Raw genomic sequence first — 27,444 nt, 5'->3', positions numbered from 1 at the left:
TTTTTAAGTGTAAGCATTAGTGTACTTGGCTTTTTAGCATTCTAAAATATCATTTTAGTCAGTGCACAATATTTTATCAAATGAATGCACAATAATTAACTTAATCCTTTCATCACTGGTGAATATTTAGGAGGCATGTATACTCTTAACTATTATTGTAGTGTAGAGATTTTTTTAAAAAACATTAATCTGTGCAGTTTGAATTGATTACAGTTTTCATTCTGGTGAATAAAGAGTTGGCTAAAGCAGGGTTAGGAATTCTACAGAGTGTTGTTGGCCCAAAGGGGAGAAAGGAATCAACTGGGTATTATATTTTTCATAGTAGAAATGTAAAATACTCAATTATTTAAAAAATTCAGAACAAGAAAAATGAACATTATTTAATAATTAAGAAAAATATTCCAAAGAGTTCTTTGGTTACATAAAGCCTTTGAACAGTGAGGAGCAAGGAATAAAGGGAGGCGGGCAAGAGTGAAAGAGAGAAACATACGTAAGGAAACATACGTAAGGAATTAGGTGCTCTCAAAGAGAGATATTCATACAGGTGACTATGATCTCTGCTCGTTTTTCCTCTCTTCTTACCTGGAAGGTTATATCTACCACTCATAGCTTTCAACCTATATAACTGTTTGAAATATTTCTGCCTTTGGGAAGCAACAATGGGAGGGCCCTAAGTCATGTCACCTGCTGTCACTTTAACTTTGTAGCCTCCTTTTTGCCCCTGGTGTTTTGCTGGTTCCCATGCCTGAGTCTCAGCCTTGTGTTTCTAAGACTAGCTTCTATGAAGCTGAGCTTTCTTTTTTTTTCTCACTTTAGTTCCACCCCTGAGAGTATATTTCTATTGTTATCTTCGGGATCTTTTGGATGATGGGTAGATCATTGGATCTTTTGCTAATACATTCTGTACATGTACTGGAGCTCCCATCCATTGTTCAATTCTCCAATATTGTAACTGACAATAACCTTCCCCAACCATGCTGGGCTGCTCAGTTCTAGCCATTCACCTGCCTTTCCTGTGGATAGATATTTATTCTGTCTTCAGATGCAAGTCATCTCAGTCTAGTCTGTCTCACTGCCAGTCAAAACCGAGGGATGGATCAACAAAGTTCAGTAAAGAGTGAGGCTTAAAACCATCTTGTCTGTTTTAAACATTTAAGCATTAAAATAAAAAACTTTTTTTAAAACATTTAGGTGTTAAGTGTTTAAAATGTGTTTTAACACGTTTGCCTTTTGCAAACTTTTGCAACCCTTTTTAACAGTGGTTTGCATACTTTATATTAATCAGTGGAAAGTCAGCTGCAAAAGCTCCAGGACTAGACAGGATTGTTCAATAACTCCTGTTAAATGATAAGCAAAAGGTTTTCATACAAGTGCTGAGTCAAGGGAAGATGAGGGTAAGTCATATATGAGAAACGGACACAGGATTTAAAATCTGAAGGAGTCCCTCCTTGTTCACCACAACAGTGGGCTAGATACTTAACAACTTTGAGCCTCAGTTTGCTCATTGCCAAATTGGTGATAATAGCCATCTAAACATCCAATGGAAGATTAAGTTATTAATAAATAATGTAATGGGTTTTTGATAGTTTAATGTGTATAAGTAAGTTTTTTTTTTCCCATGTACAAGCCCTGTAAAAAGGTCCTAAGCATACCAGAGGCACATTCTGAATTTGCAGGCAGCGCCACAGGAAGCCATTCATTTATGCATTAGATGTTTTTCAGTTTTTCAGAAATATGCTCCCCATAGTCAAGTAGCTTACCACCTGGTGAACCTGGGTTGGAGAAAATCCTTATAAATTGGACAAGAAGTCTAGGATGAACCAACCCCCCAAATGATGTTACTTGTAAATGCTTAGAGTATTGTTTTGGATTTGATGACAAATTGTATTAAAAAAGTTGATATTACCTATGTGGTTTATTTGCTCTGGGGATTAAATTATGCAGAAATGTAAAAAGGAAGGAAAGAAGAAAGATCCAAGTTGTCAAGTATTGATACCTCTGATTTTAGAAGGAAAAAGGACTGCTGAAAGGAGCAATTTTCTGCACCTAATTTGAAAACCTAAAGGCCAAAGAGATACCTCTCTCTCTGTCTTTATTCACTCAGCAAACATTTCTGAATCCCTATTATCTGCTCTGTTTTGTGTCAGGTTCCAGGAGTTCAGAAGCATAGTTTTGGCCTTCTTGTGTCTGTCTGGGAGGGACATACAGAAATGATCACAATATGAAGTACTAATCAAGGTATGTGCAAATTCTGTAAACGCATAGAAGGAAAACAGTCAGTATTATTTACTGGAGTCATGAAGGCTATTTTGGGTCTTAAAAAATAATCTAGATGTCACCAGAAATCTAAGGATTTTCCAGGAGGCTGAGACCTAAGCAAAAACATGGGATGTGAAGAAATTATGTATGTAACATATACTGAAACAGTGCAAGATATGGGAGGGGGAGGAGGGAAGGTTTGAAGTCAGAGATAACAATTTGAAGTTGTCTAAGCGGGTGGTTGGGGTTCCCTGGTAGATCTGCTGGTAAAGAATCCACATGCAATGCAAGAGACCTCGGTTTGATTCCTGGGTGGGGAAGATCCCCCGGAGAAGGGATAGGCTACCCACTCCAGTATTCTTGGGCTTCCCTGGTGGCTCAGTCGATAAAGAATCCACCTGCAATGACGGAGACCTGGGTTCGATCGCTGGGTTGGAAAGATCCTCTGGAGGAGGGCACGGCAACCCATTTCAGTATTCTTGCCTGGAGAATTCCCGTGGAGAGAGGAGGTCTGGTGGGTTGCAGTCCATGGGGTTGCAAAGAGTCAGACACAACTGAGCGACTAAGCACAGCACAATGAGTGAGTGGTTAGCAAATTATGGCCCTTAGGCTGGCCCACCACTTGTTTTAGTAATTAGAGTTTTATTGTAACACAGCCACACCTGTAAAGGATACTTTAGGTATCATTTATAGCTGGTTTCAAGCTGTAACAATAGAATTGAGTAGCTGTGAAAGAGACCACATAATCTGCATGCATAAAATATTTACTGAATGGCCAGTAACAGGAAAAGTTTGCTGGTTTAGGTAATAAATGGTAAAGGACTAAGCTTAGGAAGCAGCATGCAATGGAGAGAAAAAGACAGATTTGTGAAGCATTTTAGAGAGTTTTTTTAAAATAAAGAATATATTTATTTTTATTGCTCTTTTTGCTTTTTATTACTACATAGTCCTATAAATGTAATAGATATTTAGTATAAACAATTTAAATAATGCAGTGTGTGTAAAATAGATAGTAAAAAAATTCAAACAATAGCAAACTGTGATGAGAAAGTGAACGTCCTTGAGGCAATAATTGTTAACAGTTTGAAGTATTAATACATTTTTTTCCCAAGACTGTTTCATGCATATATATTTATTCATATTCATTTGTTTGCTTTTATAAGTGGGGTCATTTTATACAGACTGTGCTATAGCCTGCGTTTATCACTTAACAGTATACCACAGACCTCTTTCCAGGTCATGATATATACATCTATCTCATGTCCATTAACAGTTTTATATTTTAAACATTCTTTTGTAGAGAAGTTCAATTGAATTATTAATTCATTCTAAAGGTATCTATTGAGAAATGTAGTGTGTATCTGTGCAATTGTCTACCTAGTACTTGCATCCACATGTCTTCTGAGAACTAATCCCTCTGTCCTCTGTTTCTGCACAATGATGGCCTTCATACTAGTAGTAGTTAATCTGGTTTCTTGGCCTCCATTCTTCCGTTCAAGTATGGGCATTTAACGCAAGTCAGCTATTGTAGAAATAGCTAATCACCACTAAAATTTGGGTTTCCATTTCCACAATATAGTTGAAGAAACTGAACCACAGCTCAGATAATGTCCAGATACTAGAATATGTGCCTTCAGAGAATACCAGCAGTCCACCAAAAGCTGTGCTCCCATTCTTACTGGGTGTATACAGGTAGAGTTCACTTCCTAGACTCTCTTGTTTCTGTGTGATTGTAGTAACTGAATGAAATGTGAGTGAAAGGAATGCATTTAATTATGCTAGTTATGTGATGCTGTGGAACAATTTATAGTTTAAAAGAACAGTAAACATTTCATAAGGGAAAATATGCTGTTGTGTGAACACTGTTGTCTCTGGTGGCAGATACTTTAGCTTATTCACATTAACATTGACCCTCGCCAACAGCCTGCAGGCAGCAGTGCTGTGATGTCTTGAAAGTGTTAGTCGCTCAGCGACCCCATGGACTGTAGCTGGCCAGGTTCCTCTGTCCATGGAATTCATTGTTAACAATTCCCTTCTCCAAGGGATCCAAATCTAGGTCTCCTGCATTGCAGGTGGATTCTTTACCATCTGAGCCATCAGGGAAGCCCCTGGGATGTCTTAGGGGAGACAACTAACTGTTCCACCTATCAGCAGTCAGGCTGCCTAAAGGCTAAAGAGCCACACCACCCTCTGGACATGCCCCTAGACAGCCCTGCCCACCAGAGGGCCAAGACCCAGCCCCACCTCCCAGTGGGCAGGCACTTTTTCCTCCAACCAGGAAACCTCCAGACCAGCCTTACCACCAGAGGGAAGACACAGGCCAGACCCTACCCCAGGGCCAGCCGGGCCCTGACCTTGCCCACTATCAGGACAGTGCAACCTTCGGGACACTCCAGACCCCATACCAATTGTGTCAGGAACGGTTCCTTCCCTCTAACAATCTGAAATGAACTCTGGGATCCCTGGGCCCTGCAGCTGGACTCCACAAACCAGCTCTGCTGCCAGTCATCCAGCACTAACACCAGGATCTGGCTTCACCTGCCAGCGGGTGAGCAACAGACAAGAGTCTTAGGGACCTGACTTCACTCAACAGTGAGTCAGCAACCACCCACCTCGTGACCAGGCCCTGCTAACCAGCAACGGGGAAGCATCCACACAAGGCTGGACCTAGCAACTCACCAGACTAGAGGGCAACCAAGCCCACCAGGCTGCCCACGTGGTCAGCCCACCACTACAGAAGAACCCACACAGCCCACTCCGGGGAAACCCACCGAGTTTACAGGCCGGGTGATGAGAGAGAGGGGAGTGCACCTCTGGGACTCATAGAACCTCCTGCAGAAGGTCGCTTCTCCAAGGCTGAGAAAAGTAAGCAACCTACCACATGCATAAAAATACAAATGGCAATTTATATCTTTAGCCCGCCAGGCTCCTCTGTCTGTGTGATTCTCCAGGCAAGAATACTGGAGTGGGTTGCCATACCCTCCTTCAGGGGATCTTCTCAACCCAGGAATCGCACCTGTGTCTCCTGCATTACAGGCAGATTCTTTACCACTGAGCCACTGGGAAACCCCCAAACTTTTGATGGTTTCTGCTTTAAAAATTAAGAGCAACAGTATGCCAATACATGAGAAAACTTAGATGAACAGATTCCTTCAAAGACACAAACCACCAGGCTCATTAAGGAAGAAATAAGTAAATGAAATTAGACTTTTATCTATAAAAGAACTATAATTTGCAGTTAACCTTCCTACAGTGAAAGCTTTAGTCTCAGATGGCTTGACTAGTGAATTCTTCCAAACATTTAAGAAAGAAATAACACTAGGTTTCAACAAACTCTACTATAAAATTAAAAAGGAGTTGCCTTTCCCCAATTCAATGAGGCAAAATTTACTGATACCATAACAAAAAACATTACCAAAAATAAAATTACAGATAACTATTCCTCATAAACATAAAACACTTTAAATAAAAATTTTTGCAAATATAATAAAAATATGTAGAAAGGATAGTGCAGGAACACCTTGTTTTATTGTTGTTCTTTTTTTTAAATTGTGATTTACATGTATTATATTTTTATAAAATATCATTTTTTATACCTAAAAAATATTATATTTTTTATAAAATAAATCTTTGCGGCAATCCTGCATCAAACAAGTCCATCCTCACTATTTTTCCAGCAGCATTTGATCACTTTGTGTCTTTATGTCACATTTTGATAATTCTCACAATATTTTACTAACTTTTTGATTATTATATTTGTTATGGTAATCTGTGGTCAGTGTGGTTTAATGTTATTACTATGTCTCACTGAAGGCTCAGGTGATTGTTACTGTTTTTCAGCAATGAAGTATTTTTCATTAAGGTATGTATACATTTTTTTAGACATAATGTTATGGTATACTTAATAGATTACAGTATGTGCTAAGTTGCTTCAATTATGTCTGACTCGGCGCAGAAGCGAGGCGGCTGCGACGGCTCGGCGCAGAAGCGAGGCGGCTGCGACGGCTCGGCGCAGAAGCGAGGCGGCTGCGACGGCTCGGCGCAGAAGCGAGGCGGCTGCGACGGCTCGGCGCAGAAGCGAGGCGGCTGCGACGGCTCGGCGCAGAAGCGAGGCGGCTGCGACGGCTCGGCGCAGAAGCGAGGCGGCTGCGACGGCTCGGCGCAGAAGCGAGGCGGCTGCGACGGCTCGGCGCAGAAGCGAGGCGGCTGCGACGGCTCGGCGCAGAAGCGAGGCGGCTGCGACGGCTCGGCGCAGAAGCGAGGCGGCTGCGACGGCTCGGCGCAGAAGCGAGGCCGAGAGGAGCTAGGCCGGGCCGGGGGCCGGGAGCCGGGGGCGGCGGCCGAGAGGGGCTAGGCCGGGCCGGGGCCCGGGGGCGGCGGCCGACAGGGGCTAGGCCGGGCTGGGGGCCGGGGGCGGCGGCCGACAAGGGCTAGGCCGGGGCGGGGCCCGGGTGCCGGGGGCGGCGGCCGACAGGGGCTAGGCCCGGCCAGGGGCAGGGGGCCGACGGCGGCGGCGGACAGGGGCTAGGAGGGGCCGGGGGTCGGGAGCCCGGGCCGACAGGGGCTAGGCCCGGCCGGGGGCAGGGGGCGGCGGCCGACAGGGCTAGGCCGGGCCGGGGCCCGGGGACCGGGGGCGGCGGCCGACAGGGGCTAGGCCGGGCCGGGGGCCGAGGGCTGCGGCCGACAGGGGCTAGGCGGAGCCGGAGGCCAGGGGCCGGGGGCGGCGACGAAAGGAATTACCCAAGGCCCAAGGTAAGAGAAACCCAAGTAAGACGGTAAGTGTTGTGAGAGGTCATCAGAGGGCAGACACACTGAAACTAAAATTACAGAAAACTAGCTAATCTGATGACACGGACCACAGTCTTGTCTATCTCAATGAAACTAAGCCATGCCATGTGGGGCCACCCAAGATGGATGGTTCATGGTGGAGAGGTCTGACAGAATGTGGTCCACTGGAGAAGGGCATGGCAAAGCACTTCAGTATTCTTGCCTTGAGAACCCCATGAACAGTATGAAAAGGCAAAAAGATAGGACACTGAAAGATGAACTCCCCAGGTCAGTAGGTGCCCAATATGCTAATGGAGATCAGTGGAGAAATAACTCCAGAAAGAATGATGGGATGGAGCCAAAGCAAAAACGGTACCCAACTGTGGATGTGACTGGTGATAGACGCAAAGTCCGATGCTGTAAAGAGCAATATTGCATAGGAACCTGGAATGTTAGGTCCATGAATCAAGGCAAATTGGAAGTGGTCGAACAGGAGATGGCAAGAGTGAACGTCAACGTTCTAGGAATCAGCGAACTAAGATGGACTGGAATGGGTGAATTTAACTCAGATGACCATTATATCTACTACTGTGGGCAAGAATCCCTTAGAAGAAATGGAGTAGCCATCATGGTCAACAAAAGAGTCCAAAATGCAGTACTTGGATGCAATCTCAAAAACGATAGAATGATCTCTGTTTGTTTCTAAGGCAAACCATTCAATATCACGGTAACCCAAGTCTATGCCCCGACCAGTAATGCCGAAGAAGCTGAAGTTGAACGGTTCTATGAAGACCTACAAGACCTTCTAGAACTAACACCCAAAAAAGATGTCCTTTTCATCATAGGGGACTGGAATGCAAAAGTAGGAAGTCAAGAAACACCTGGCGTAACAGGCAAGTTTGGCCTTGGAGTACAGAACGAAGCAGGGCAAAGGCTAATAGAGTTTTGCCACGAGAACGCACTGGTAATAGCAAACACCCTATTCCAACAACACAAGAGAAGACTACATGTGGACATCACCAGATGGGCAACACCGAAATCAGATTGATTATATTCTTTGCAGCCAAAGATGGAGAAGCTCTATACAGTCAGCAAAAACAAGACCGGGAGCAGACTGTGGCTCAGATCATGAACTGCTTATTGCCAAATTCAGACTTAAATTGAAGAAAGTAGGGAAAACCACTAGTCCATTCAGGTATGACTTAGGTCAAATCCCTTATAGTATACAGTGGAAGTGACAAATAGATTTAAGGGACTAGACCTGATAGACAGAGTGCCTGATGAACTATGGACAGAGGTTCGTAACATTGTACAGGAGACAGGGATCAACAAAATCCCCATGGAAAAGAAATGCAAAAAAGCAAAATGGCTGTCTGAGGAGGCCTTACAGATAGCTTGGAAGAGAAGAGAAGCGAAAAGCAAAGGAGAAAAGCAAAGATATTCCCATCTGAATGCAGAGTTCCAAAGAATAGCAAGGAGAGATAAGAAAGCCTTCCTCAGTGATCAGTGCAAAGAAATAGAGGAAAACAACAGATTGGGAAAGACTAGAGATCTCTTCAAGAAAATTAGAGATACCAAAGGAACATTTCATGCAAAGATAGGCTCGATAAAGGACAGAATGGTATGGACCTAACAGAAGCAGAAGATATTAAGAAGAGGTGGCAAGAATACACAGAAGAACTGTACAAAAAAGATCTTCGCGACTCAGATAATCATGATGGTGTGATCACTCACCTAGAGCCAGACATCCTGGAATGTGAAGTCAAGTGGGCCTTAGGAAGCATCACTATGAACAAAGCTAGTGGAGGTGATGGAATTCCAGTTGAGCTATTTCAAATCCTCAGAGGTGATGCTGTGAAAGTGCTGCACTTGATATGCCAGCAAATTTGGAAAACTCAGCAGTGGCCACAGGACTGGAAAAGGTAAGTTTTCATTCCAATCCCAAAGAAAGGCAATGCCAAAGAATGCTCAAACTACCGCACAATTGCACTCATCTCACATGCTAGTAAAGTAATGCTCAAAATTCTCCAAGCCAGGCTTCAGCAATACGTGAACCGTGAACTTCCAGATGTTCAAGCTGGTTTTAGAAAAGGCAGAGGAACCAGAGATCAAATTGCCAATATCCGCTGGATCATCGAAAAAGCAAGAGAGTTCCAGAAAAACATCTATTTCTGCTTCATTGACTATGCCAAAGCCTTTGACTGTGGATTACAATAAACTGTGGAAAATTCTGAAAGAGATGGGAATACCAGACCATCTGACCTGTCTCTTGAGAAACCTGTATGCAGATCAGGAAGCAACGGTTAGAACTGGACATGGAACAACAGACTGGTTCCAAATAGGAAAAGGAGTACATCAAGGCTGTATATTGTCACCCTGCTTATTTAACTTCTATGCAGAGTACATCATAACGCTGGGCTGGAAGAAACACAAGCTGGAATCAAAATTGCCGGGAGAAATACCAATAACCTCAGATATGCAGATGACACCACCCTTATGGCAGAAAGTGAAGAAGAACTAAAGAGCCTCTTGATGAAAGTAAAAGAGGAGAGTGAAAAAATTGGCTTAATGCTCAACGTTCAGAAAACTAAGATCATGGCATGTGGTCCCATCACTTCATGGCAAATAGATGGGGAAACAGAGGAAACAGTTTCAGACTTTATTTTTTTGGGCTCCAGAAATCACTGCTGATGGTGACTGCAGCCATGAAATTAAAAGACGCTTACTCCTTGGAAGGAAGGATATGGCCAACCTAGATAGCATATTTAAAAGCAGAGACATTACTTTGCCAACAAAAGTCCATCTAGTCAAGGCTATGGTTTTTCCAGTGGTCATGTATGGATGTGAGAGTTGGACGGTGAAGAAAGCTGAGCACTGAAGAATTGATGCTTTTGAACTGTGGTGTTGGAGAAGACTCTTGAGAGTCCCTTGGACTGCAAGGAAATCCAATCAGTCTATCCTAGAAAAGATCAATCCTGGGTGTTCATTGGAAGGTCTGATGTTGAAGCTGAAACTCCAATACTTTGACCACCTCATGCGAAGGGTTGACTCATTGGGAAAGACCCTAATGCTGGGTAGGATTGAGGGCTGGAGGAGAAGGAGACGACAGAGGATGAGATGGTAGGATGGCATCACCGACTCGATGACATTGGGTTTGGGTAGACTCCGGGAGTTGGTGATGGACAGAGAGGCCTGGCGTGCTGCAATTCATGGGGTCGCCAAGAGTCGGATACGACTGAGCGACTGAACTGAACTGAACTTGCCACCCTATTGACCATAGCCCGCCAGTCTCCTCTGTCCATGGGGTTCTCCAGGCAAGAAGACTGGAGTGGGTTGCCATGGCCTCCTCCAGGTCATCTTCTGACCCAGGGATCAAACCCACATCTCTTATGTTTCCTGCACTGGCAGGCAGGTTCTTTACCACTACAGCCACCTAGGAAGTACAGTGTAAACATAATTTTATATGCACTGAGAAACCAAAATATTCATGTGACTTGCTTTATTGATATACTCGCCTTCTTGTAGTGGTGGTCTGGAACTGAACATAATATCTCTGAAGTATGCCTGTATGTCATGATCATATGGGGCTTATTCCAGAAATACAGAATTGATCTGACATTTGAAGATCAGGCAATGTAATTCAGCATAACAACAAACTAAGCAAGAAAAATCATATAGATTATCTCAGTAGACACAGAAAAGCATAGTAGAAAACACTGGGTTATGTGATAATTTTTTAGTGAAGATACCAAAAACACCATCCATTAAGAAAATTGAAAAATTGTTCATCAAAATTAACCATTCTTGCTCTGCAAGAGGTATTGATTGGAGAGTGAAAGATGAAACATGGACTGAATAGAAAATATTTGCAAATCATAAGTTTGATAAATGACTTATAGCCAGAATATACAAATAACTCTCAATATTTAGTAGTAAGACAACAAGCAATCCACAGAAATGAGCAAAAGCATTTGAAAAGACACATTATTGAAGAAGATTTATAAGTGGAAAATAAACACATGAAAAATGCTCAACATCGTTAGTAATTGAGGAAATACATTTGCAACTACTACATACCTACTCAGTTCAGTTCAGTCGCTCAGTCGCGTCTGACTTTTGGAAACCCATAAACTGCAGCACGCCAGGCCTCCCTGTCCATCACCAACTCCCAAAGTTTACCTAAACTCATGTCCATTGAGTCGGTAATGCCATCCAACCATCTCATCCTCTGTCATCTCCTTCTCCACCTGCCTTCAATCTTTCCCAACATCACGGTCTTTTCCAATGAGTCAGCTCTTCGCATCAGGTGGCCAAAATATTGGAGTTTCAGCTTCAACATCAGTCCTTCCAATGAACAACCAGGACTGATTTCCTTTAGGATGGACTGGTTGGATCTCCTTGCAGTCCAAGGGACTCTCAAGAGTCTTCTCCAACATCACAGTTCAAAAGCATCAATTCTTCGGTGCTCAGCTTTCTTCACCATCCAACTCTCACATCCATACATGACCACAGGAAAAACCATAGCCTTTAGTAGACAGACCTTTGTTGACAAAGTGATGTCTCTGCTTTTTAATATGCTGTCTAGGTTGGTCATAACCTTCCTTCCAAGGAGTAAGCGTCTTTTAATTTCATGGCTGCAGCACCATCTGCAGTGATTTTGGAGCCCCCCAAAATAAAGTCTGACACTGTTTCCACTGTTTCCTCATCTATTTGCCATGAAGTGATGGGACCAGATGCCATGATCTTAGTTTTCTGAATGTTGAGCTTTAAGCTAACTTTTTCACTCTCCTCTTTCACTTTCATCAAGAGGCTCTTTAGTTCTTCTTCACTTTCTGCCGTAAGGGTGGTGTCATCTGCATATTGAGGTTATTGATATTTCTCCTGGCAATCCTGATTCCAGCTTGTGCTTCTTCCAGCCCAGCGTTTCTCATGATGTACTCTGCACATAAGTTAAATAAGCAGGGTGACAATTTATAGCCTTGACGCACTTCTTTTCCTATTTGGAACCAGTCTGTTGTTCCATGTCCAGCTCTAACTGTTGCTGCCTGGCTTGCATACAGGTTTCTTAAGAGACGGGTCAGGTGGTCTGGTATTCCCATCTCTTTCAGAATTTTCCACAGTTTATTGTAATCCACACAGTCAAAGGCTTTGGCATAGTCAATAAAGCAGAAATAGATGTTTTTCTGGAACTCTCTTGCTTTTTCGATGATCCAGCGGATATTGGCAATTTGATCTCTGGTTCCTCTGCCTTTTCTAAAACCAGCTTGAACATCTGGAAGTTCATAGTTCACGTATTGCTGAAGCCTGCCTTGGAGAATTTTGAACATTACTTTACCTACTAGAATGGCTAAAATGAAAAAGATTGATTTTGGTGAAGATGTTTAGAAAATACAATTGTCATACACTCACTGTTCGTGGGAATATAAAATGGTATGACCAGTTTTAACAACAGCTTGCCAGTTCTTAAGAAAGTAACCACACTTTCCTCAGGATCCAATAATTTCATTTCTAGGAACTTACCAAAAGAAATTAAAACAGGTGTCTACATAAAGACGTGTACACAAGTGTTCATAGCAATATTATTTGCAATAGTTGGAACCTGGATATTGCTCAAATGCCTATTGAAAAGTGAATGAATAAATTATGGAATTTCTTACAGTAGAATATTCCTCAGCAATACACTTGAAATTACAGTGGCAATATCTGCTTCTCCAGCAGGGGAAAACATAGAAGACAGTTGGGTAGAAGACATTTCAAACAAAAACAAAGCCTTTTGACTGCAGCTTATGTCAAAAAAGGTCGTTAGCAGTCATAGGAGAAGAATTACTTCAGTAGAGAATGTCAGTGCAAGGCTGTGTAACTGAGGCTGGGAAATGGCCTCTAGTATATTTTCACACAAACCAATGTGTGACACTGAGATGCGCTCACCTGGGAGCATTTGATCTACTGATGTGTCTGTTGAATATTATGTGTGTTATGGGCTTTCCTTTAATTTTAATAATAACCTCATGTTTCTACATTGTGTCCATTTAACTTAGATGTGAAGAATTGGTGGGGAGTTGAGGGTGTAAAAGACTGCTGCCCTTTGTAAGTAATTTGAGTCTTCTCCGGTGGAAGTGAGTTGGAAATAACTTTTTGTCACATTCTACTATTTACTTCAGCTATGGGATTTTAAGTAAATGATTGATTATTATCTCTGCCCTTTGAAATTTTGAGTATCTAATTAACCGCTCTTAGTCATGCTTCAACTGATCTAATCTTTAAATCTCAAAAATAAAACTCCATTCTGAATGGGGTATGCTAGCATCAAATACCAGAAAAATTTTGGATGTAAAGTGTTTCTACTCAGGTACTATAAAATCAGATGCAGAATTTGACTTATAGTGCCATAGTTTCCTTACCTTGAGTAGGAGAATGGTGTTTATAAAATAAATTCCTTTATGGAGTATTTCATATAACATTTTTTGGTTTCTTCCTGTCAAACCAATTACATAATTTTCTTCTAAATACAAAAGATAAGAAAAACTCGAGGCAGCCTAGACTTGCCTCATGTTGATTACATTCAATGATTTTGTTATTAACTTTCTACAAAATTAGGAAATAAGAGCAAGAAATTGGCATAATAACTGTATCCTGTAGTATTCCTCGTACTTCTTTGTCAGTATTTGTGTTTGATTTTTGATCATCTGCCTTCTTGCTAGCTTTCTGTTTGTGTTCCTAAGGCTTGTTAGTTGGTATAGTCTAATGTCATCTCTTGGTCACAGGTAAAAAAAAAAAACAAACCCTAGGTACTGGCCATAATTCTATTGATAATTCAGAGACCTCTCTTTCAGGTTAGGAGGAAAACAAAGAAAGCAGAAGGAAAAAATTATGGGCAAACATTTCGAAAGTATATACCATTAGTCACAGAGAGTATGTGGAGAAGCTGCAAGTAGTGTTGAAAACTATCAGCACAAAAGGAAAGCAAATAAAACTAATGTCCTACTAAGTTTAGATCCATTGACCTCTTCCTGACAGGAAATTCAAAAGCAATTCCAGGAACCTTCAGCAACAGAGTATATAACCCTGTGTGCAGCTAAACTTATATACTGAATTCAGATAATAACACTTCTGATCAAGTAAATTGAAAGAAAAATGTGCTGAGCATCTGCCATAAGAAAGGACCTGGAGAGGTAAAAGCGATATATACATATATATGTGTGTATATGTATATATATATATTATATATATGATATCTGTTTCATGTACACTGTACAGTGAGATGAAAAAACTGTTATGTTAATAGCTGGATTTTATTGAGGAAATGCTTAGATTAAAAAAAAAAGTGAACTTGATAGGAAACACCAAACCTGCATCTTTAAGAGTGGCCCTAATATCTGCCATTTCTCCCCATAATGCTTTTTTTTTTTTCTTTAATTTGCTGTCTTGGTTCGGGGGCAGAGAGTTTCACCTTTTGGCTTTTTTTTTTTTTTTTTTTTTTTTACCATGATAGCTCTTATTATACAGGCAAGGAAGCAGTATGAGCGTTCTGCCAACTACCAAGGATGTCTATTTCAGTTACACATTTGAGGATGAGGGAATGATCATGGAGGGCTCCATGGGCGTGGGATACCCAGGATGTGTTAAACTTAATCTAGAAAGCCAGATCTTCAGGTTTCAGTGTCACCTTGGACCCTGCACCCCAAAACCTCATCATACTTGAGTATTCCCCTTTCTCCAGTGGACAGAGTTACCTGAGTAAATAGCCACAGGTTTCTTTGGAAAAGGACGGAGGAAGTCATGACCTCGTATCCTCTTCCCACTGCTGCTGGATCATTCTTTGTGGGGACCTGACTCCTCCCTCAGGCAAGAGATTCTGGGATAAAAACTTGGCCCATGCCTGGGTCCTGGGCAGTGGATTGAGGTCCTGATTGGGAGTCTGTCCTTAGCCACCCTCATCCATCCTTGACTTATTTTGACTGTAAGGATTGAACAATACCTTTTTGGGCTGCTGTCTATCTTACCCCTAAGGGCTCTGTTCTCAAGAAAAAAAAAAAAAATCACTTTACCTGAAACCCCGAGGGTATGGATTATCAGAAGTCAAACATAGGGAAAAGCTTAACTTCTATTTATGACAAACAAGAAATTGAGGAAAGGGGGCAGAGACAACTGAGAGGGAGAGAAAAAAGTTTGTGTATTTTAAAAGCAGAGATGTCTAATATTCATTATTCTGAACTGTGAACTCTCTACTCAATCTCCCAAAATCCTCAGTAAAGTTTTGAGTCTGTTTTACAAGTTAAGAGAAGGCACTGATTTCCTCAATTGGATTTGTATTCATTTCTCATTGCTACTATGATGGATTAACATAAGTTTAGTGGCTTAAAATAACATAAATCTGTTATAGTTCTGGAGGTGAGAAGTCCAAAAATTGGCTCTACAGGGCTAAAATGAAGGTATCGGCAGGCTAGCTCCTTCTGGTGCGTGCATACTAGGCCACTCAGTCATGTCTGACTCTTGTGACCCCATGGACTGTAGCCCGCCAGGCCCCTCTGTCCATGGGATTCTCCAGGCAAGCATACTGGAGTGGGTTGCCCCAGAGCATCTTCCCAACCCAGAGATCGAACCTGAGTCTCTTAGGTCTCCTGCATTGGCAGGCAGATTCTTTATCAATAGTACCACCTGGGAAGCCTGTTTTTTTCTGGAGGCTCTAGGGAAAATCTCTGCCTGTCTTCTCCAGGTTCTAGAGGCTTCCCACATTCTCTGGCTTATGGTCCTCTCTCCACCTTCCAAGATAACAGCATCATATCTTCAGATTTTTCTCTCTGATACTGGCCTCTGTTGTCACCTCTTCTCTGATTGACCCTTGCTTTCCTCTTTCCCTAAAAAGAACCCTTGTGATCACATTAGCCCCCATCTACCTAATCCAGGCTTATTTCTCTATCTCAAGATTCTTAATCACAACTGCAAAGCCACTTTTGCCATGCAAGGTAATATATTCACAGGTTCTAGGGATTAGAGTGTGGGCATTTTGGGGGGGTCCATTACTCTGCCCTGTGGGGAAGCACAGAAAGTGAAGGTAGAAAGGTGTCATGGTTTGTAAAATGCACCAATTCAGTGGAAGCAAGGGGCTTGATGCCAGAGAGTATCCTGAGAACGTGTCTTTCAGTTTTTGAGCAGGGCCACTAACATGACTGTAGTATCTGTGCTTTAAGAAGATAGTTTTGTGCCAGTATAAAAGATGGACTGTAGCATCCAGATAAATAAAAAAATAGTAAGTAACAGTTTAAGAGAACAATAGATTTGTCACAAAGCAGTGCATGATTAATTACTGAGAGGATTCTACAGACAGGAATTACTACTGGAATTTTTAAAACGTAAATTTGGATAATGATGATTTGTGAAAAAATTCTAATAAGGCCAAGGACATGAATTTGATTTTTTTTTGTGGGTCAGAATGTTCTATGGCTGAGTTAAGCACTTAATGATGACCAATCATCTTCCAGCTAGGGGTTGGGAAAGGTAGAAAGAGAATCAAGTGAGAAAGCCAGGTAGAGTAGGACCAACACTTCATTTCTACTGAGAAAAATCCCAGTCTTCCTGTCCTTCTGATAATAGGCTTGTACTTTATATATTAAAGGCAGTACTTTATTCATATAATTTAAAAAATTGGTTTTGTAAGATCCATACCTCTGTAAATTTAAGTACATTTAATTTTTTGATTGTAGACATGCTTCTAAAGATTTAAGTAAAATTTCTATAAATTCCCTAATAGTTCAAATATATTTCTTACATGAATTTTATGAAAAATCACTATGCACTTTTTTCCCTGAAGTGAAATTTATATAAGAATAAATATTACGAAGTTTGCTTGATGAACATAAAGTTAGAGCAAATTAGGAAAGGCTGGTGGTTTAAAGTATGGGTTTTGAACTCTAACAGTGGATCTTTTGATTAGTTGTGTGGTTTTATGTAGTTTAACTTCTCTGAGTCTCTAGTTCTGTTTTATAAAACAGAGATAATAATGCCTATTTTTAGGATTGATTTTAGGATTGGAGATTATGTGTATCGTAGGCAGATGGTATTTTTATCAGCTATTATCCTGATTCAAATGCACATCGCTAATCTGATCTAGCCATCTCTGTAACAAGGACACACCCCTATTAGGTCCAGATGGTTTACGTTTAAAATATGACTTCAATTTCATGATTGCTTCTTTTCTCTGAAACTATTCCTCTGTTTTCTGTCTTCAGTTGTTGTTGCTGTCAGCTGTCTGTCCAATTGTCTTTCCTTTGTTGGTAAGCGTAGATTACAAATGTTACATGGATAATGTGAACAGTTAAAAGTGTCGTGGTTTTAACATGGTGAAAATGAACCAGTCACTGGTAAAATTACATTAAACTCTTGCTGATACCCGGAGAAGGCAATGGCACCCCACTCCAGTACTCTTGCCTGGAAAACCCCATGGATGGAGGAGCCTGGTGGGCTGCAGTCCATGGGGTCGCTAGGAGTCGGAGACGACTGAGCGACTTCACTTTCACTTTTCACTTTTATACATTGGAGAAGGAAATGGCAACCCACTCCGGTGTTCTTGCCTGGAGAATCCCAGGAACGGGGGAGCCTGTTGGGCTGCCATCTATGGGGTCGCGCAGAGTTGGACACGACTGAAGTGACTTAGCAGCTTGCTGATACCAGAGAGTATTTTTCCTTTGAGAACTGTAGACAAGCACACAATGAACAAAAATTCCCAATATTTACTTCCCTGGCTTCCCTAGTGGCTCAATCGGTAAAGAATCTGCCTGCAAAGCGGGATACCCGGGTTCGATTCCTGGGTTGGGAAGACCCCCTAGAGAAGGGAATGGCAACCCACTCCAGTATTCTTTCCTGGAAAATCCCATGGACAGAGGAGCCTGGTGGGCTATAGTCCACGGGGGTCACAGGATTCAGACACAACTTAGTGACTAAACCACCACAATTACCTTGAAATAGACTCACCTCCTCCATCACTAGGCTCCTTTATTCTCATGTAATTTTTTTTCATAGGACTGATTGCTTTTTAACACTGATTGGTGATGGAGGCAGAGCACAATTCAGTACATAACACTGAGAAACGGAGTCTCATTGGCTTAGTTGAGGTTCATGATCACAAAAGTCAAAATAGTGAAGAAAGAGGAATCAATATCCAGCAGAAGATAGGAGAAAAATCTATTTATTTAGTATTCAGTAATTTGGAAACTTTTCTCCATTGTCTTATTTCATCCAGTGTTGCTACTGAAAAATCTGAAGTCAGTCTAATTCTTATTCCTTTATGTATTCTCTGTTCTTTCTCTTTGTAAGGTTTAAAAATGTTCTCTTTGTCTCTGATGTTCAGAAACATCACTCTAGTGTGTTTCAAGGTGGATTTTCTCTGTTTCTTCACTTTGGCACCTTGTGGACCTTTTAAATTTGAAATATTTCAGTTTTAAAAGAATTCTGGAAAATATAGCTTCATTGTTTCTTCAGATATTTCCTCCTAGGCAAAAGCTTTGAGAAGCAGCCAAGTAAACACTGAGAATCCAATTGATCTGCATTCTTGGAATATTTTATTTATAAGGTTCAATTTTGTGTATTACATTTCTTTTCCCTCTAAATCCAAAAATAAAATGTGATTCTGTAATGAATGATCATGGAAATGCTTTCTGTTGGTTTTCAGTTTTCAGAATGAACATATAGACAAAGTGAAGGAATTTATGTTTGTTAGAAAGTAAGATGCAAATTCTATAACAGTAAAATAATGGTATATCTGAGTTTAGGAGAAGTAGAATGAACTACAGAAAGCAAATATTTTTCATATTTCAGTGAGATGAAATACAAATTAAAGAATGACACATTTAAGCAGATTACTTAAAATTCTCAAGTAAACTTACTAAAACAAAAATGTAATAAAGACTGAATGGGAAGGGGGAAGGTGTGGAAAGCCTGAGCTAATGTGTCATTTTTTTCTGCTAGAGACAACAATCAATAAAAGAAACAGAGGTATAGCGGTATCAGCAATACTGTTATATGCTTATATAGATAACCTCTAGAAGCTAACCTAGAATGTAGATAATCCTTGTTAATTAGGAGATAACAAAGGTAATCTATAAAAGAACTAAAACCAGAAAGTGTATAAAAAAATTTGTCATCTATGGGGAATGCAATTGGAAATGGAAGGCAGGAAGAAAGACTTGCTTCATTTTAGATCCCTCTATATTTTTTAAATTTTTGTTTCTGTGTGCATATATTACTCTTATAATAGGAGCAAAATAAAAGAGTTTTTACTTGGAAAGGAATAGCTGCCATTCTGAGAAAAGATAAACATTATCTTGAGAATATTTGCCACTTTATATTTTTATGGTCACATTTTTAAACAAAGAATTATCAGATTGTCTTCAGATTACCCCATCTCCTGATCATGACAGAAGGCCTATTGCTTTATTATTTTAAAAAGATGAATGCTAGAATTCATTTTCTCAATTAAGTTAGGGATTTATGGACATTTGTGCTTTCTGTCCAACCTGCGGTTCTTAATTTAAATTTTCCATCTGAGTTGTCCTGGACGGTTACCATGGGGACAGTTATAGAAGTTCAGAAATAAAACTTAATAGATCTTTATATTTTGAAACCTCCGATATTAGTTAGGGAGGATTTATTTTCAAGTGCCTTCTGTTAGGATATTTACTTGTACCTTGGCTTCTTTTGCAATTTATCTTTTTTCATAGTTACTATTCAGTGCATTTATTTCTCGTCTCAGCACTCATCTAGACATATTCAAAACTAATTGCCTGAATCTGGAGGTGAACAGTTTTTCTATTCTATATGTCGTTGTTCCAGGGAATGAATGTTAGATTTGCTCTTTTTTAAGATAATCCCTAGTCAGCAGGTTAACGTCAGCAGGATACTACTGATCCATGTGTTTTCTTGGATTGATAATAAAATAGAATACATTTTTCAAATATGTTTTTGTCATTAAAAGCTTAAGCAAGCTACATAAAGAGAATAACACTGGATTGTCAAATACAAATGACTAATCATATGTATGCATAGTTACTTCCTTTTTAATCCTGGATTTCATTCCTTATTGTTTCATGATAGTGTTTATAATGATTTATGTTCACCCTTATATTTAGGGCTAAGGCACTTAAATTGCTGAAGGAAGAGAATAAACATTTGAAGAAGTCTATTGCCATCATATTTCAAATCTCAAATTATCCTAGTGCTATAAGTCAAATGCACTCAAGTCTTTGAGTTATCAAAAGCTTACTCTGTGTCCAGTAGTGTGTAAAATATTATGGAGAGTGAAAAAACGAATAACAGTTCTTGTCCTTGCAGTGTTAGCCATTTAGCTGTGGAGATGGAATTTAGATAAATGAAACAAATGCAAGGTAAGAACTTGCAGTATAATAGCTATCCTTTAGTGTTACAAATGTAAATATTCAAACAATTCAGAAATGTCATATATGAAGGAGAGCCACAGTAGTAAAACCTAGTAATGGCAGAAGCATTTTTATCTCAGTTTTAAAGGTATTTAAGATTTACATGAATCATTTACAAGGCAATCTAAAACAAAATAAGTCTCTGGACATTTGTGAAGAGTGTGGCTTATCTGCTCACTAGAGTACACAGTGGTGTAGGGGAAATAGAATTGTTTGTTTAACAGCCCTCTCTTCCCTCCAACTCCCTTTTTGTGGTGTGAATTCATTGACTTTACTTGTGTATGATTTACCCAAATGATGACTGTGGGAGGTTGTCTATTCCTCTAAGTTTCCTTCCTGTTATCCTTGATCCTCAATAAAGAGGTGCCATACATTTCAATTTCCCGTGTAACGAGGGGTTGATGGTATGCTATGGGGAATTAAAGAGAAGACCTGGTCAACACTCATGACAAAGTAGACCATGAATGAGCAGAATTCTTTGTCTGAGCCCAGATGATGGTAGTGGAGACAGTCATTGTATGAGGGTGGTTATAGTCAATGGTAAAGCAGCTTTAGGAGTGTCATCGGCGTTAAAGTAACAGTACTGACCTGAGGAAGAAGCGGACGACAGGATGTGAGAGCGCATGACAGGTAGCACACTGGGAGATCGTCAGAAATGACTCAGACACGGTTTGGAAGGGAGATGATTTCTAGCAATAAAACTAGCAGAAGTTCATTCTGACATATTTTGGCCACATTTGTGACCATCATTTATTACTATACAGGTTGCCTTTGCATCCCTTTGTGTCTGTTTACCACAACAAATAGGAAAGCTAACATGTCTGAAGTGTCAACGAATTCTGAGTGCCAGTAGGCACTTAGTTTTTAAGACTTTATTTTATATTGGAATACAGTTGGTTAGCAATAGTCGCAGATATACAGAAAAGTGATTCAGTAATACATATACATGTATTTTTCCCATTTAGGTTGTTACATAATATGGGATAGAAACTAGTAACTAGCTAGCATTACTAGATTTTTAGACATAGGGATAGTAGGAAGTTCTCAGAGGCTCCATCTACAAAGTGAGAAGACTGAATAAAGCAACCTCTAATTTTTTTAAAACTAAAAATCCATTAGTCATGAGCCATACATTTTCCATCTATTCCCCAGCGTCAAAGGAAAGAGCGTTGATTCACTGCATCTTCTGTGCTCTACTCTTGAACTCGGTCCTAAAAATGTATTCACATAAAACTTTGGAAATTGTCCCTTAATTTAGTTTTCTTGAAGAACATTCTGATTGAACTTGTTATTCTTAATCTCTGTTTTAAAAAGATTAAGACAAAGCAGGATCTATATTGCAACTTCACTGTCTCCTGTGATAAATCAGTACCTGAAAGCCATCACTTGAATGGTTGCTCTACAAGCTAAAATAAGTGAGAGAAAACAATCTGCTTTTCCATATAAAGGAAATACATGTTTATTATAGAGAACACTGTAAAATATAAAGAAGATAAAAGTTATCCACAATCTAAAAAAAAAAAAAATCCAGAAACCTATGTGTTACAAATGACAAGAGCTAACATTTTCTGCCTTTCAGTGCAGATGGTTTCCTACGCTGGCTGTATCTTTGACTACATGTATAATAATTTCCTTAGTTTATCTACACAAAAGAGAATATATAGGTCAAAATAATGAGCATAGGGCTCTAGAATAGATAGCATCAGAATTTCCTCCAGAAGAATTTTACCAGCCTACATGCCTACAAAAGTATGAATATTTGTCCTCACATTTTCCTGCAAGTATCGGACAAGTAATTTGTCATTTTGATAGGTGAAAATAGTATTTTATTGTGATTGTATCCTGAGCTTTTTTGGCTATGGTTTTATATTTTGCCTCTTTTAAAAAACTGGGTTGCCTTTTTAAATTAAGTTTTGAGAGTTCCTTATATATTCTGAATACAGATCCTTTATCAAATATGTTATTTACTGAAGATCTAGTATTAGCAGCCATTTTGTGACTTATTTTTCATTTTAGTTATTTTAATTATTTAATAATTTTAATTATTTTATAATTCAAAAGTCTTATACTCTAGGCCTTCCAAATTACAAGACTTTCTACCTATTTCTACATCAATGCTCTGGGATAATCCCTTAGTATTCTGATGCAAACCCATGGGACTCATCAGAGACCAAGTGCTTATTTCAGCCTTTCTCTGGACCCATATCTTCCTATCTAAGCAACAGCAGCCAAGCAAGTAGAACATTATACTGACTTGGTTTCAGGATATTTCTTAAATGTGATGGTAACTCATGCTGTATAATATTTACTACTGCTGAAAATAGATGACATTATTCAGCAAGCAGACTTACTTCCTTTGAAATTTTATCACTTTTCCCCACATTGTATCCATCATTATAATATTTTAAATTGTATTGATCTTTATTATCCAGAAAGGGAATCCCATGATTATCTAGAGTCTGTTTAAGAACTGACTATGCTTTGAAAAGACTTGCTATAAACATCCCTAGAAAATCCTAGTTTAGTATTGTTTGTTGATGAGTCAGCTCTTCTGAAACTAGGAAATATTAAGCAAGATATGCCATGAAAGATTTCAATTAACTCCTGGGATATGACCCTTTATCAGAAGTAAATTTAGCCCATATGGTCAATTTTTTTTTGTTCTTGCCAGAGCTTGCCAATTGATAAGAGACAAGAGTTAATATACACTCATAGCATGTAGGCTATCGGAATGGTCCATGATTTTGGAATGCTGCAGAAACAAAGGGAACTTTTTAAAAATTATGGTTATGCATATATATAGACACATACATATTTCATAGTCCATTTGGACTTCTATAACAAAAATTCCATAGAGTGGGTGGCTTAAACAACAGACATTTATTTCTCACAGTTCTGGAGGCGGGGAAGTTCAAGATCAAGGCATCTACAACCATCATGATAATGTTTCCAGAACTTTTTCATCATCCCAAACAGAAATCATAATATATCTCCATTAAAAAGTAACTCCTCATTGCCCACTTTCCTCAGCCCTAGTAACCTCTATTCTACTTTCTTTCTATGTGAATTTTCCTATTCTGGGTACTTCATATGAGCGGAATCATGTAATGCTTTTTCTTTTGTGTCTGGCTTACCTCACATAGCATAATATAACATTAAGGTTAATATATTAATATAAAGTATTTTCCACAATAACTGCAATTCTTTACATTCCTGCCAGTAATGCAGGAGGGTTCCAGTTTCATCACATCCTTGCTAACACTTGTTATTTTCCATATTTTTAATAGCTATCCTGAAGAATGTAAAGTAGTAACAATGAAGATTTTTCATCTTAGAGGTTAACTCAGTTAAAAATAACTGATCAAATAACTTTTAAATGCTGCAGTACTCCTAAGGAGTTGGCTGTCTTAAAGGTTGAAACCATGCAAAAACAGCATGGAGGCCAAAAAAGCCTAGATAATCAATATGGCAGGCAGGCTCCTTGGCTCCCATGATAATCCTAGAAGCCAATTCTTTTGAGAGGTTGAAGGAAGCTTTTATGGAATGGCAGTGATTGACTCCAGAATATAAAGAATACTGGAAAAATTCCAGTTGTAAAATATGTGAAAATAATCTCTGACACTTCAAAGTGGATACTCCATGACACTTGAGCATGTTAACTAGAACCTTGCCAAAATTTTCATATGCAATTACCTACCATAAGAAGGACAAATTGACTGCTATAGTCAATAAACATTGATGAAGAAAGTTTTATTAAAATTGTGGGTATGTGTAAAGATGGGTCGTGGACAAGAGCCCAGGCTTCTAGGACCATATGAAGTTCAAATAACTGCCTCCTCCTGTAGGTTTTTAAAAATTTGTATTGTAGTTGCTTTGGGCTTCCCAGGTGGCTCAGTGGTTAAGAATCTGCTTGTCCAGGCAGGAAACACAGGAGATGTGGGTTCAGTCCCTGGGTTGGGAAGATCCCCTGGAGGAATAAATAGCAACCCACTCCAGTATTCATGCCTGGAAAATCCCACAACCAGAGGAACCTGGTGGGCTACAGTCCATGGGGTTGCAAAGAGTTGGACCTGACTGAGCATGCATGCATGTACACAAATAGTTGCTTTACAATGTTGTGTTTCTGCTTTGCAACATGTCTAAGGGTTTTTAGTATATCCTTCTGATCCTTGTTTGCTTATTTTTAGAGTGGTTTGAAACATTTCCTTCCTGGAGAGTGATGGTTTTGACAGTAGAAAACACACTGTTGATTTTATGTTCCCAACCTGGGGAAGTTCAATCTCTTGCTACAGTGATAGAGACACTCATTTTACTGGGACTATTAGAGAATTTTGTAAGGCCTTAAACTTATTCAGAAACTTCATTGTTCTCATCTCCTCAAACCTCAAGAAAATGAGACAGAATTAATGATATTTTAAAACTGAAATTAGCAAAACTGACACTTTGGGGCTTCCTCTGACTCTTAAGATCCTGAGGTTCATATCCTGTGGCGCTCATAAATTCTTACCACGTGAACTTGTTACAAGTTACCCTATGATACTGCTCCTTGATTTTGGACTGTACTTCAGACATATATGGAAAATCACTGCAAAGCATTCATGCTATATATTCAGTCTTATTGCAGCAGATTTAAGTTCTCTTTTCTTTACATCCTCCCAAGAAGCTCTATGTGGCCTAAAGCCTGGAAGTTTCCTCTTCAGGACAAGAAAGAAGAGGGGAGAAGAAAACTGTTAGGAGCCTTGTTGCAAAGAACTTCATCAGATACTTCCAGCCATTGTAATGGCAGTTATACTCTTGGGGTCCCTAGATTTATGTCTTCTAGTTAAAAAGACACAGAATTTCACCCTTAGTATTACTTACCCATAACGCTTAGTTGCTCAGTCGTGTTTGACTCTTTGTGACTCCGTGGACTGTAGCCCATCAGGCTCCTCTGCCCATGGGATTTTTCAGGCAAGAATACTGGAGTAGGTTGCCATTTCCTTCTCCAGGGGCTCTTCCTGGTCCAGGAATTGAACCCAAGACTCCTGTGTCTCCTGCATTGGAGGTGGATTTTTTTTTTTTTTTTTTTACCTGCTAAGCCATTGGGGAAGCTCCAAGTTATCTACTGCTGAGGAACAAATTATTTAACAAATGATCCCAGATTTGGTGACTCAAAACAGTAAGCATTTGTTATCTCCTGTAATTTCTGAGGCCAAGAATTGAGAATGACATGGCTGGTGATTTTGGATCTGAGTTTCTCATGAGGTTCCAATCAAGATACCAGTTGGGGCTGCCATCATATGAAGTCTTGGCTTGACTAGACTATCCATTTCCAAGATTATTCACATGACTATTGGCTGAGAGCCCTTCATATCTCATAGGTGGACCTCTCCATGAGGTTATTGACCTCATCAAATGGACAGCTGCATAATATGGATGGCTTCGACTCTAGAGCTATGGAAAAGACCCTAAGGATTGGAGCCACAAAGATTGTCATTCTTTAATCTGTATGCTTTCGTTATTTTTTTTTTTTAGTCATTTCCCTCCTTTTTTTTCTAGTTAAAATTCTGAATTTTAAATAAACACACTTATTGTTGTTTGTTATTTAAAAGTTCTCTATGATCAATATTGGCTTTTGCCATCTTATTCATGCCTAAATATAAGTCCAATACCTGAATGTAATTTGTTCATGATTTGGATTTGAGTAAAGCATACAATCGAACTAAAGTTTGGGCTTGAAACTGTTTATCAACTAGCTCCCTTTAGTTCCAACTGCTTATAATAAAAAATGTGATTTCATGAATCATTTGACTCCGTCGCTAACGTACAGGTTCTGTTGTTATTGTTGTTGATTTTTTTTTTTGTAAGAGGGTAGCACATCAAGCAGATAATCAAAAACTAAAACACCTAGGAAGATAGAAGGGAGGACCCAGGTATCACTTGTAGGAGCACATCTCTATATAACTGAGCTCTTACAGAGATTAAGACTCAGAAAGGGAACACATGTAATTTATTTAACAACTGCCTCAAGTTTACAGACCTTACAATGTTTATCATGTAGGAAATCTTTGGATTTCCTATAAGGTAGAACATTTCATCTATTTCATGACATCTTTACTATATATTCTCCCACCTCGTACCCAATACTTTTGAATACTGCTGAAACTATATAATAAATCTTGGCATACACACATGGGTATTTTGCCTAAGAATTTGTCATTGGGCAGTCCCCTAGCATAGATATTAAATGTGGCACAAAAAGGCTACTGACTACTGCCAACAAATCAGACAGATACTTCTTATCTTAGTGAATTGATGCCTTTTTCAGGTAGTCAAGAGTCTCTGATACCACTGAGACTGTTTGGGTCCACTGTTTGACACTCTCAGGCAACGAGATAATTCTATAGCTTGTTTCAAGAAGGCAAAAAAAAAAAAAAAAAAAAACCCTGAAGTTCTATTGAGATAAATATCCAAGGCAAATTAAGGATTTTTTTTTTTTTTTGGTCCTTAAGCTTCTTCATATCACTCTACTAGAGGAATGGATGGTGAAGAAAATCTTAACACACCATGGTTCCGAGATTGAAAGGGGAGTTAGATAATGTCAGAAATCCTTAGAACTCCTTCTCTATTCAAAATATAAAAAGTCCTAGACATAACTGCAGAGGTGTTACAAATATCACTTTCAAAAAAGAATATTGCATGTAATTTCCTATAGATATTTCTGAGAATTTTAATATTATTAAGATGGTCCAAGAAACAAAGAAAATGTTAAAATTAGGCAGTTTGGCTGATACACTGATATCCAGTAGGAGATCTTTTTGTGGATGCCATCTGTTCTTTTGTTTTAATTAGACCACCCTTGGTTTTTGGCTAAGATGTGGGCAGTAGAATCTGATCATCGTATTCTACATATTTGACTGTGTTATAATGTCAAATATGTAACCTTTAGAATCTTAAGTGCCTTTCAAAGGCACCATTCCATCAAATGATAATCCAACAGAAAGAACGA

The 27,444-nt window shown here is 39.5% G+C and overlaps 1 long non-coding RNA gene across 2 annotated transcripts in view; it reads left to right on the top strand.

The window, feature by feature from the left end:
• Positions 1–12,658: 12,658 nt before the first annotated feature.
• LOC145521542 (uncharacterized) overlaps positions 12,659–27,444 on the top strand; it is a 29,126-nt gene continuing 14,340 nt past the window's right edge. Inside the window, exons 1-2 of one of the 2 annotated variants that reach the window (XR_014065456.1) lie at positions 12,659–13,113; positions 14,044–14,198. This is a non-coding gene — a long non-coding RNA (uncharacterized LOC145521542). Of the gene's footprint in view, positions 13,114–13,831; positions 14,199–27,444 lie in introns of those variants that run through there. The other variant, XR_014065455.1, reaches the window with a different exon arrangement.

Source organism: Giraffa tippelskirchi, chromosome 9, assembly GCF_054371585.1.
Source record: "Giraffa tippelskirchi isolate mGirTip1 chromosome 9, T2T-mGirTip1v1.2.pri, whole genome shotgun sequence".
Lineage (NCBI taxonomy): Eukaryota > Metazoa > Chordata > Mammalia > Artiodactyla > Giraffidae > Giraffa > Giraffa tippelskirchi.
This window is presented reverse-complemented; position numbering and strand designations above follow the sequence as displayed.